Source organism: Chelonia mydas, chromosome 5 (genome assembly GCF_015237465.2).
Source record: "Chelonia mydas isolate rCheMyd1 chromosome 5, rCheMyd1.pri.v2, whole genome shotgun sequence".
Classification (NCBI taxonomy): domain Eukaryota; kingdom Metazoa; phylum Chordata; order Testudines; family Cheloniidae; genus Chelonia; species Chelonia mydas.
Genome location: NC_051245.2, coordinates 73195774 through 73206953, shown reverse-complemented (window position 1 = coordinate 73206953; position 11180 = coordinate 73195774). Strand labels below are relative to the sequence as shown.

Below are 11180 nucleotides of genomic sequence, written 5' to 3'. Positions count from 1 at the left end.
TGCAGGTGAGCTCAATACTGAAGTACATTGGCAGAACAATATCAAGAAGCTATCACAAAGCCGGCTAGCACTGGTTACAATTCCACATAACCCTAAAAATAGGATTTCTAGTGCAGGGCCTCTGTGCAGGGATGAAATTCATCCCTAGATAGAACATACAGTTCTTAGTGAAGTTAAAGGGAGTTCCAGATGCTCAAAAGCTGTCAGGATTCAGCTCTATCAAATTGTTCAGGGCAAGTAGCTGTTTAAAACATCTTGCACACTACTGATGTAAATTAGATGTCATGAACAGAGCTGGAGTTGTAATTCATCTGACTTTTTGCTGATAATGTAGAAAGTTGGGAACAAGATGGAAATTAAATGGACTAAATAAATATTGTTTTTTTCACCTTTTATTGTGGATGTATTTTTCTTATGATGAGTCGGAAGACCTGTGAGTACCATGAGTAATTATAATCATTTTGACTTCAAACCACGTTAACTTTGATTTATGGCTTCTAAAGCACTCTGCAATTTGAGCAACAATGGCATAGTTTTTTAAAATAGCTGTTTATGCAGAGTGTTATTATATTTCAGTATTTGTAACAGATCATCACAAAACTAACTAGCCAGACAATTATTAATTAATTCATTACAAGGAAACATTTATCATTAGATTGACTATCTGGGCAATTAAGATTTAAATGAATTGTGATTCTGCATGAAAGTGATGTATTTTTTCTCTTTTGAAGAACATATGGATGGGATTCCACTTTGTGCTAGATTTGCCAGCTCTGTCAGTCTTCTAAATACCAGTTACTTGCTTTGCAGAGACAATTTATAAAAGTTTGTTTTGCTGATTTCCGTTATATTCTTTTCCAGTGATAATCAATTAGATCTACCTGTGGGCCAATTTGAGAATTTTATGACAAGAGGTGGGCCATTTGCACAGAAGGCTGACAAAAAAAAACAAGAAAAACCCCTTCAGCTGCGAATAAATAAAGACCTTGATTGCAACATAAGTATTAATGTTTCTATCTTTTAATAAAGTTTGTAAATCAACATTATTACCTGTGTTTGTAGCAATCTCTAATGGGAGAGGTGACGTTGACGATCTCTGGCAAGCTTTATGAAGAGTGGTTTCTAGGAGGCCAGGGCAAGAGGCATGCACTGGTGAAGATGCTCACCTGTCAGACAATCGTGGTGTTGATTTTTTGTAACATTCATGGTAGAAGACCCAGATTCACAGAGGTACATTGATCTGATAGATGGCTTGATCCTGGCTATTCTAAAACCGGTCAGCATATTGAGTCTAGAAATCACAAAATCCCACCCCTCTGAATTTTGCCTGTAAAACATCTGAGCTCTGGAGCCTTACAATTTCTAATTGAAAGGTACCTTCATCAATTAAATCAAGAATATTCTTTGTTTTAGAAGGACAAGTTCCATCAGCAGAGACAACAAATGGATCATGAACAAATAAAAGCAAATTCTTTGGAAGTTTAAAATTCTCACATCACGTTTAAAAATTTTTGATCAGATTGTTTAGGAATTCTTGCATCATTTTCTCTGAGTTTCATCTGAAGGAACAACACACAATGTGGGAAAGTGCAATATCTTTCCCATTAAGTCTGACTGAAAGATTTCAAGATTCCTCTGAAAGGCACACACTTTTTCAAACAGATCCCCAACACTGCTTGCCCAGCCTTGGAGCTGCAATTGAGGGAATTCAAGTGCCCAGTAATATCGCACAGAAAAGCTACCTATAACATAAAGGGAACATCATTCATCAATTCCAGGAACTCACAGGCCTTGTTGGTCTTGCATTTGAAAGAAATGCTATTTCTTTTTGAAGTGCACAAAAATCTCTCTAACGTGCGCCCCCTACTTAACCAACAAATAGTCCTTGTGCTGCAACAGGTCACTGTATTCGGTTGAAATGTCTTCTAAAAGAGCTTTAAAAAGATGACCTTGTAAGCTAGAAGATAAGCTTATATAGTTCACTAATCTTCTCACAGTACCCATTGGTTGTTTTTTTCCCCCAAGTCCTCAGATGACATACCACACAGGACAGTCTGGTGAATGATGCAGTGAAGTGTTTTTAATGAAAAGTGTATCACTGCCAGACATGAAGCAAAGCCCACTCTTTCCCTGTCATGGATTGACCTCCATCTGTAACAAGCAAATTTACTTTCTACAGATCTAAACCAGTTTTTGCAAAAAAGCCTTTTACCTTTTCAAAAATGATCTCTCCTCTGGGGTAGTTTTCTAATGGTATTAAGCACAAACATTTTCCTTGAAAATTTCACAATCACAAAATCTAACAAACAGCAATAGCTGGGCAGTATTATGTAAATCACTTGATTTGTCCACTGCAAGAGACATGTATTTGGCATTTTTTTTAAATCGGAAAGCAGTTCTGACAGACAATCCTCATAAAATACCTCCAATCTTCACACTGCTGTGGAATCAGACAGGAGAACTTGCTTCACGTGGTTCACAATGTCATCTTTGTTTTTATTTCCGCGAAAAGGTTCTCCAGTATTTTCAATGTGCACTTCTTCACAAGCTCGGCATCCAGGAAAGGCTTTTTCTTTTTAGCTAGGACCAACATTATCCGAAGAGAAGCAGCTTTGCTTTTTCCTGTACAGTCACTGGTGTTGTGAGAATGCCATTTGAAGTGTGATACGAAGACTTCAGATTTTCGATTTTGTCACGTCTTGCAACACTGCCAGGAGGAGAGGCCATGTTGAAGTTACCGTGCTAGGATTCAAAATGGTGCTTCATGTTGACGACCTTACAGATGGATACAGTAGTTTGGCAGATTAAACAAAAAAGATTTTGCTTTTAAATGAGGTGGCATAATAAAAAAAGAAAATCCACTGTCCTGTCTGTGTTAAAAACTTGGTTTTTGCTATTAACTTTGGGATGTTTACTCCCACTCACATTGACTGATGAAAAATGGGTGGCATCCTAGCTCAATCATAGCTAATGCTATAGTGAAAACTTAAGATCTAGTAAGCAGTGCTTAATTTGTGCTGGGGCTTGCCAGGGCTCAGCCCTGGCACCTCTAGGCTTGGCAGTTCATAGCCCTGACACCTCTGGGCTCCTGGCCAGCAGCTGCTACTGTCCAGCCACCCAGCTCTGAAGGCAGGCGCTGCCATCAGCAGCAGTGCAGGAGTAAGGGTGGTAATGCCACACCATGCCAGCCCTACTTCTGCACTGCTGCTGGCAGTGACGCTGCCTTCAGAGCTGTGTGCTCGGCCCGCAGCTGCCACGCTCCAGCCACCCAGCCACTCCTGAGCCCTAGCATCTCTTACATTAAAATCAAGCACCACCAGTAAGTTACTTACTAAGGAAGTCATAGGCAAATGATAGACAGCACATCGCTGTTTATATATTTAATTATAAACATTTTTGAAGGTGAGCTGGTGGGCCACGCAGGAAGCCTTGGTGGGCCACATTAGGCCAGCGGGCTGCCTGTTGTATATCACGGTTGTATGCTATGCTTCCAATGCTCCTCGTCAAAGGCCAGACTAGGTCTTGGTGTCACACCTGTGCTCAGCCTTTATATAGTGGCAGGTGGTGAAAAGGTTGGAATTCTCCCACCAACACTGGCTAAAATCCCCCCACAGCTTGTCTGTGAGTGGTACTGCCACCTCAGAACTAAAGCAGTGTCTATGGCTTGTTACTCAGACTCTAGATCCAGGAGAAGCTCAATGGATCCCTACAGCCACAGCCATAGCCATCCTCCCCAGGGTTTCCATAGACATGCTCAGAAGACTGCTGCATAGCTGCACATGTGACATGCTGCCCTCTGTGTAGTATCTCTGCATCCTGCCTCTCCTCATACAGAAGAACTTCAGTGCTTTTGCTGCTGTGATATTGTGTCGGCCTCAGACTGGCCCTGATAGGGTTAAAACCCAGCCTGGAGAGCTGCAAGGAAACAGCCAATTAGGGAGGTGGCTGCAGCCAATTAGGATGGTGGTTGGACCAGCCAATCAGGGCCCAGCCAGCCCCTATAAAAGGGAGCTGCAGGCCACAGCATATCAGTCTGTGGCAGAAAGCCTAAAGGAGGAAATGGGCTTTTTAGAGGGCTGCAGAAACTAGCACTGTGAACAGGGCTGCTAGGACTTGCAGGCCTGAGGCCCTGGGAAGAGGGTGAAGGAGCCAGAGGCAGGAGCTGAAGGTGCTGGGGCTGCGGGGAAGTGGGCCAGGAAATTGAGACAGACTGGTGGTGAGAGAAAGGACGGGCAGCAGCAACCTGTTTACAGGGTCCCTGGGCTAAGACCCAGAGTAGTGGGCAGGTCTGCCCCGCCCCCCCTCACTTGCCGCTGAAGAAGCAGCCAGGCTAGGGACTGCCTAGCTGCTGTGAGGAGTGGCTAGACTGTTGTGGAGGAGTCCCCTGGAAGGGGGGAACCCGGATAGTGACATGGCCGAAGGTCTTGGCCATGAAACAAAGGCAGTGCAACTGGAACTGCGATGGATCTGCAGGCAGAGACAAGGATGGGAGAGCCACTGCCACCAGAAGACATACCTGCTGACCAGAGCTAATTCCTGAAACCAACAGCAGAAGGTGCCAGTGTGGTGAGTGACCCTGTGACAGCTGCCTTCAGGGCCTTTCAAAGCTTTTACTTGAGCTGGCAGATTTAGCCCAAATGGAAGAAGTGTGGCCTACTGCAAAGTTTTCCAAACTTTGGTTAGAGTGCCTTAGACGCTCAGAGGGAGCTTGCTGGTGGCATATTATGACTAGAAAATAGTCTCCTGTGCATGAGATAGTAAGCAGTCTAGATATGAACAGTATCAATTAACTGCTAAATGATATCTTTATTGAATATGAGCCTCAGAGTATCGAACTTCTCCTTCCAGTCCTGGGGGAATCCAGGAAAATAATATAAGTTAAATAGTTGGGAGCAAATCAGGCTCCCTCCTCCCTCACCTCCTCTACGGGGCTCTCTAGTGGAAGAACCTGTGCAATGATGGTGCACGGGGTCTGAAGGAGGTTATGAGGCTAGTGCACCCTCCTGGTTGAGTAGATCCAGACCCTGAAGGAGCTTCCTAAATGGGCACACATAGGGGATTTTCAGGCAGAGTAGGGGTTGACTGAAAGATAAATCCTCCAATTCTTTCCCTGCAGGGGTTGTGGAGGCTCTTACAGCCATTAGTTTGAAGTAGCCTTTGCAGGCTGGCTTTGTTCCCATGCTGTTATCACTGAGAAGGATTTCTTTCCTCACAGAGAGCCTAGGTAACTGAGGCTAGGTGCCTAAATACCTTTCAAAATCTAGCCCCTACTCTAATTCCTTGGACTGGGCACCAAGGAGAAGATTTTGTCTTTAATTTGGAAATGGGGTGGTTTAGATAGGCATCAAAATACCATTGTGAATCTGTGACTAACTCCTATTGATTTCAATGAGTTAGGTGCCTAAATACCTTTGAATCCCATATGGGGGAGGGGAGCGGGTTTAAACAGCACCTGTGTTGGCTAACTCTTCTCAGGCCATATTTCTTTATTTATTAAAGGAAGCATGCAACTCATTAATTAGTGTAAAGTAAGACTGATTAATGTGACAAATTGGACTTTTCATCACCTGGCACATTCTCATATTATTTCAACCATTATCTCCTTGTAATTATTTTAAATGTTTTTATTTTCTAGTTCCTAGATCTCTGCTTGTGAAGCAGGAGGAGGTGCAGCTACATGCTAACTTTCCTATGCCAGCAAAGCATTACCGTTTTGAGAGAGCTTCCGTTACACTATTTTTTTCAACAAACTGTTAAATTATCTGTACTGTCTCTTTGTTACAAACCACAAAGAAATGAATATAATTCTCTTTGACTCTTATTAAAAACTGAAGAAGGATGATGATTTATAAGTACTTGTACTGTAGCCCAACACACCACTTATGTAATTGCACTGTACATGTTTCTTGTTTTGATTAGGAGGTGACTAGGCACTGCTCAGATTGTAGTACTTAGAGCAATAAATTGGGCAAGTGTTGACATCTTGGAAAAATAAATCTGATTGCTTTTTCTTGCGTTTTGACTATGTAATATCCTCTGTATCCATGTTTAAAAAGTTATCTATGGACTTGTTTTTAGATCATGGGAAATAGAAGCATGAACAATATGATAGAGCCACGCTTGCCGGGGACCATATGCGCCACACAACTTACCTGATATCTAGTTTTGTTGTAAACACGAACCCTTTGAAGAGTCTGATCTTAATTTTATTAGCTTTCTGGATGACATTGTGCCTGGTTTTGAGTGAAGCTGTAATGATCTGTGTTTAAGATTGAAATAATGCCAAATTCATGATTTTGCATAGCTTTGACACAAAATGCAGTGAAACTCCATAGTTTAGGTGTAGTTGCTGGATATATTTCAATCTGAAATTCAAAGTGAAACTTGAGGGTGTGTACCAATGAGACCTGCAAACGAAAATGTGTTTGCATAAACTCCAGTGAGGTGAAATCTCTGAGTTTCACAGAGGTGGTGCTAATGAGTAAAAGTAAAATCAATGTTTTAATTAGGCCACTTGATATATTTTTTTCTTAGGTCTTGGTTGTATATCTGACTTTTCTAATCTGCTTGTCTACATTTTTAGAAGGGATTTAGCCTTCATGCTTCAGGGTATAAGCCTACCTACCATTAACTGATGCGGGGTAGAGATTTAGGATAATGGGCTAGATTGGCCACTGGTCTGATTCAGTAAGGCAATTCCTATGCTCCTCTTTTTGTGGTCATGTTTCTCTACAGCCATAACCAGCAGATCGGAGATGTGAGGACGTTTGTACTGAATTCATATCCTAGGCATGGGCTGGATGGATGTAAAGAGTTCTCTGCAGTCCACACCTGGCTATCACCATTCTACTTCTAGTCTATTGTTGATGTGTAATCTCTTACCAGCTTATTGTGACATTCCCATTTTGCAGCTGCTGTGTACCCAGATACGTAGGAATACTAGCTTCAACAATAAATTGTGTTTATGGCCAAATCTTCCCACTTGTGTCTAGATCATGTAGTTTGGCTTGACATTGGAATAAGGAATATTCCGCTGTGGCTGAGGGGAAGGAATTAACCTCATGGACTAGGAGCACCAGTGGGTCTGCTGTGTGTGATCCCAGCTGTATTCTTAAAGCTGTAGTATCTCCCATGACATCTGCATCCCCACTATGAGGAGAAGGGAATGAATGGGGAATCTATATTGCATCAGATTATCTGCCCCACCCTCCTCTGAACCATTGTGGCCCATCCCAAACATCCTTCTCCACAGGAGATTGACTATGTGTGGACCCCACAAAACCTCTCCTCGTTCTCAGTGGGACCAGGTTTTTGCCAGTTCTGGGGCAGAGCCTAATACCGGAGGAAGGTGTAGTGTTTGCCTGTTAGATTGTATGAGTCTGAATGAGCTCTCCCCTAACATCTAGGTGCTCAGCACGATGGGATTGCTTGCCCAAATGGTCACTTTTGGCAGGTGTGGGATCCCCAGTTTCCTTGTTGTTGGGGCAGGAGTAATAAAGGGCTGTTATCCTTGTTGTGTGACCCAGGGGCAGCAGAACTGTACTTGGCATTTCCTGATTGAGGGACTCACCCTCAACTAAATGGCACCCAGTAGGCAGGGGACATGGGTTCCAAAGCCCAGTGAGTGGAGAGACAGGTGGGGACAGGTACTTTTACCTGGTGGCATGAGCCTTGCCTAGGGGTCCCAGATACTATTTGACCCTTCTTTCTCCACTATGTAATAGAGCTAATTTAGACTCAGATGAGTCTTGTTACACACTGCAGAGCTGAAAACACTGATACTTAGGTCTAATACTTAGACCTGCTTTGGGACAGTCTCGAATGCAAGAGACTGCCCAGTGTGCATCAGCAGTGAGGCTCCCCCATTTAACACAGCTCTCAGTGATTTCAGTTGTTAAGGGGGGGGGGGCTCTGAAGACATCTTGGAGCGGCCAGCAGGGCATCAGGCGGGGAGACGTGGTGAGCAGCCAGCAGGGCCCTGTAGAGAGGGGCGTCTAGTGAGTGCTTGAGGAGCAGAGCAAGTAAGGTGCCTCCTTACCTGCTCCTCCCCCTGGATTGGAGGTGAACTCTGCAGATGCACCTCTGAACTCTGGGTCTGCACTGTCCAAGGACAGCAACTATGCATGGGGTTCAGAGAAGGGACGGGCACACTAAAGGGACTTTTGGGTTGCTGGACTCAAGAACCTGAGGGGAAAAGGACACTGCTCAACTTGGTGGTGGGTCTTTTGATCATGGTTTGTTTAGAAACGCTGTTTGCGGTGTTTCCCCAAATTAATGCAGCATTATTTCTCTCCTTTTATTAAAAGCTTTTGCTACACTCAGACTCTGTGCTTGGGACAGGGGAAGTATTGCCTTTTAGAGGCACCCAAGGGATGGTGAGTAATTGTCCTAGGTCACTGGGTGGGGGGTCGAGCTGGTTTTGTGTTTTGTTGAAAAGGAACCCCTAGATACTGAACCTGGCCCTTGTTGCTGCCAACTCTGACTGGCAGAAGGGTTACACTGGTATACACCAGTATAGCAGAGAGCACAATCAGTACTCACTACTCTAAGGGGAAAATGGTTTTCTGAGCTCCTGTATAAACAGTTTTGTAAGCTGTATCCTTATCCTGCTATGTATCGTAGGAAAATACCTCCGATTAGTGTGCGATCTGGCTGAATCCAAAGTTTTGAAGTTGCTATTGTTCAGTAACTGAGATTTGTACTTAATCTTTGCACTGAATTAGTGGTAAGTGATTTATGAGTCAATTTGCTTCCAACAAATAGTAGCTAACCATATACATTGTGTAGTGGGAATGGAATATTAAGACACTAATCTTATATGAAAGTGCATAATTTTATGACATACTGTAACCAATACAGTACTTGTCATTAAATTAATAATAGCTTGATGTTAGCTGTTATGATAAGGTTATAAGATATATTGATACAATACAAAATTAATAGGACCGAGGCTGCAAACAAGGTCACTGCAATTTATTCATCATATTCACATTGAACTTCGAAGCAGCATTTTTCATCCCTTGATTTTTATTCTGATAAATGTTTGTTGCTGGCTTTTTCCAAAGTTCCAGGAAATATTGGATGGTATTATTTCATTAGGAGGAACATAGTGCAAGAATCTGTCAGGCTATATGTCTGCTTGAGGCTGTATTGATCTGACTGCTGTGGGCAATTCTTCTCTGGCGCTAGATGCTCCTCAAATGGTCCGTAAGTCCTCTGTCCTTAGAGGTCGTGCCGTTCTCAGAATATCCCAGGACAAAGTCCCTCAGTAGTCATTATGTAACTATATTGAGCAGGTCTATTTCAGACCTGAGCACAAAGTTGGGGAGCTGTGAAGAAAAGGGGTTTAGACCAAAAAGATATGACTTGCTTGTACATTGATTTGTGCTTTCACATTTATTTTTACTTTTACCATGCAGAAGCTTGTTTCCTGGAGCTTGATGTTACATCCATGATGTACAACAAACAGGCACTTGTACTACAGAAAGGTTTGTTGAACCTGTTGTTCTGATGATGAAAAGTCAGATCACTGAAATGCTAGTATAGTTCCTAGGGTGACCAGACAGCAAGTGTAAAATCAGGACGGGGTGGGGGTAATAGAAGCCTATATAAGAGACCCCAAAATCAGGACTGTCCCTATAAAATTGGGACATCTGGTCACCCTATTAGTTCCTCTCTGTAGGGCAGGATCCCAGGCTCTCCAAAAGTGGGCATCCCTTGCAAGCTGTGGAGTCCCCTCTCCGCAGAGGCTTCTTCCCTATTGCATGAAGGAAGGGTTTGATGATAGAGGTTCAGTGAATCCATGACTAAGGGATTCATCTGCTATCCCCTAATCCCATGTAACAGGGGTGTATGGGCTACAGAAGCAACTGCAGCACTGATACAGCGGTAGTGGCCGTGGAGTACTTTTTGCTGCCCTATACAGCATGGGAAGGAGGAACTGTTACCTGCAACCTCAAGATCTCCTGTGCCATGGCCTTTCACACAGGTTTGGGAGATGGGGAGGATTTACTACTTAGTGAATTGGGGTATCAGGGCCTAGTTCTGTAAGGTGAAGTATGCCCTCAACTTCCGTGGACTTCACATGGCTCAGGAATGAAGTAGGGTTGAAGACACTCCTCACCTTACAGGATCAGATCCTTAGTGAGGTGTATTTGTTTTTTTTTTTTTTAAAGACCTCATTTCAGTTCACCTTTAAACTAGACACAAGTTTAATTAAATACCAGTGCAGACTGTTTTCAGGTTTCCCTCAACATGGTTTTATATGTATATTCTATCTCTTTTAAAATATGCTGGCAGTTCATGACTATATTAAGCAAACCCTTCAGGGCAATAGACATGACAAGATATTATTCTGAGATTAAGGGAGGAAAATGAGAAAAAGGACAGATGGGCACAGAGGGAGCTAACAAAAGGCAAGCTGGAGAGGAGGAGGATCATACTTGGTTTCCACTGCTAGAAAAAAAAGAAGCACCCATTGTGTGCTTTGAGACCGTGATTATCTCAAGTCACTGATTCTTTCAGAGACTAATCTGCTGGTTCACTTGCCTTTTCTCCTTGTGCTTAGAAAAGAAAAATCAAAAAGCATTAATATCCATTATGGTAAGATCCACACCAAAGGGACCATTAACTAATCTGTGTTAAAAGATTTGTTGGATACATTTTGTTTTCCAAACACCCTGTGAGCTGATTATTTACTCATTCCTATTACTTTCATTTTTTTTCTTGGGGTTTTGACAGGTATTGTGTAAATGAAATGTATCCCGGACTGAGACTCCATGTGCTATCACTTTGATTCTATGTAGCCAAGAATTAGGATTTCGAAAATGCTGATGTCTGGGTCTTGGCAACTGACAATCTTGTCTGTTAGTAGCCCAATGTCAAGGATAACTGCCTCTTCCTGGGAGGTGTAGACTGAAGTGCCAGAGTTATCTCCTCCCATCAGGAGATCTCTAATTACAGGACCCAAAGCAGGTCAGTCTGGAATCATTACTATTAAGCCTCTATCAATGTAAAAATCCTCAAACTGAATGGTAGTTCAGAAAGAATAAGGCAATTAAGTGACAGAGAAATGATCTCTTATAATCTGACATAATATCTCACTGACACCTATTATTTTTGAATGTAATAAGATTTTTTTTCTCTTCAGTTGAACATGAAGTTAATCAAACTAGTCTTTT

At 42.7% G+C, this 11180-nt stretch overlaps 1 long non-coding RNA gene across 1 annotated transcript; it reads left to right on the top strand.

Annotated features, from left to right (window-relative positions):
- The first annotated feature begins 4030 nt into the window (after positions 1-4030).
- LOC122465877 lies at positions 4031-6014 on the top strand. Its single transcript, XR_006291001.1, has 2 exons — positions 4031-4566; positions 5636-6014. It is a non-coding gene; the product is annotated as an uncharacterized LOC122465877 (long non-coding RNA).
- The last annotated feature ends 5166 nt before the right edge of the window (positions 6015-11180 follow it).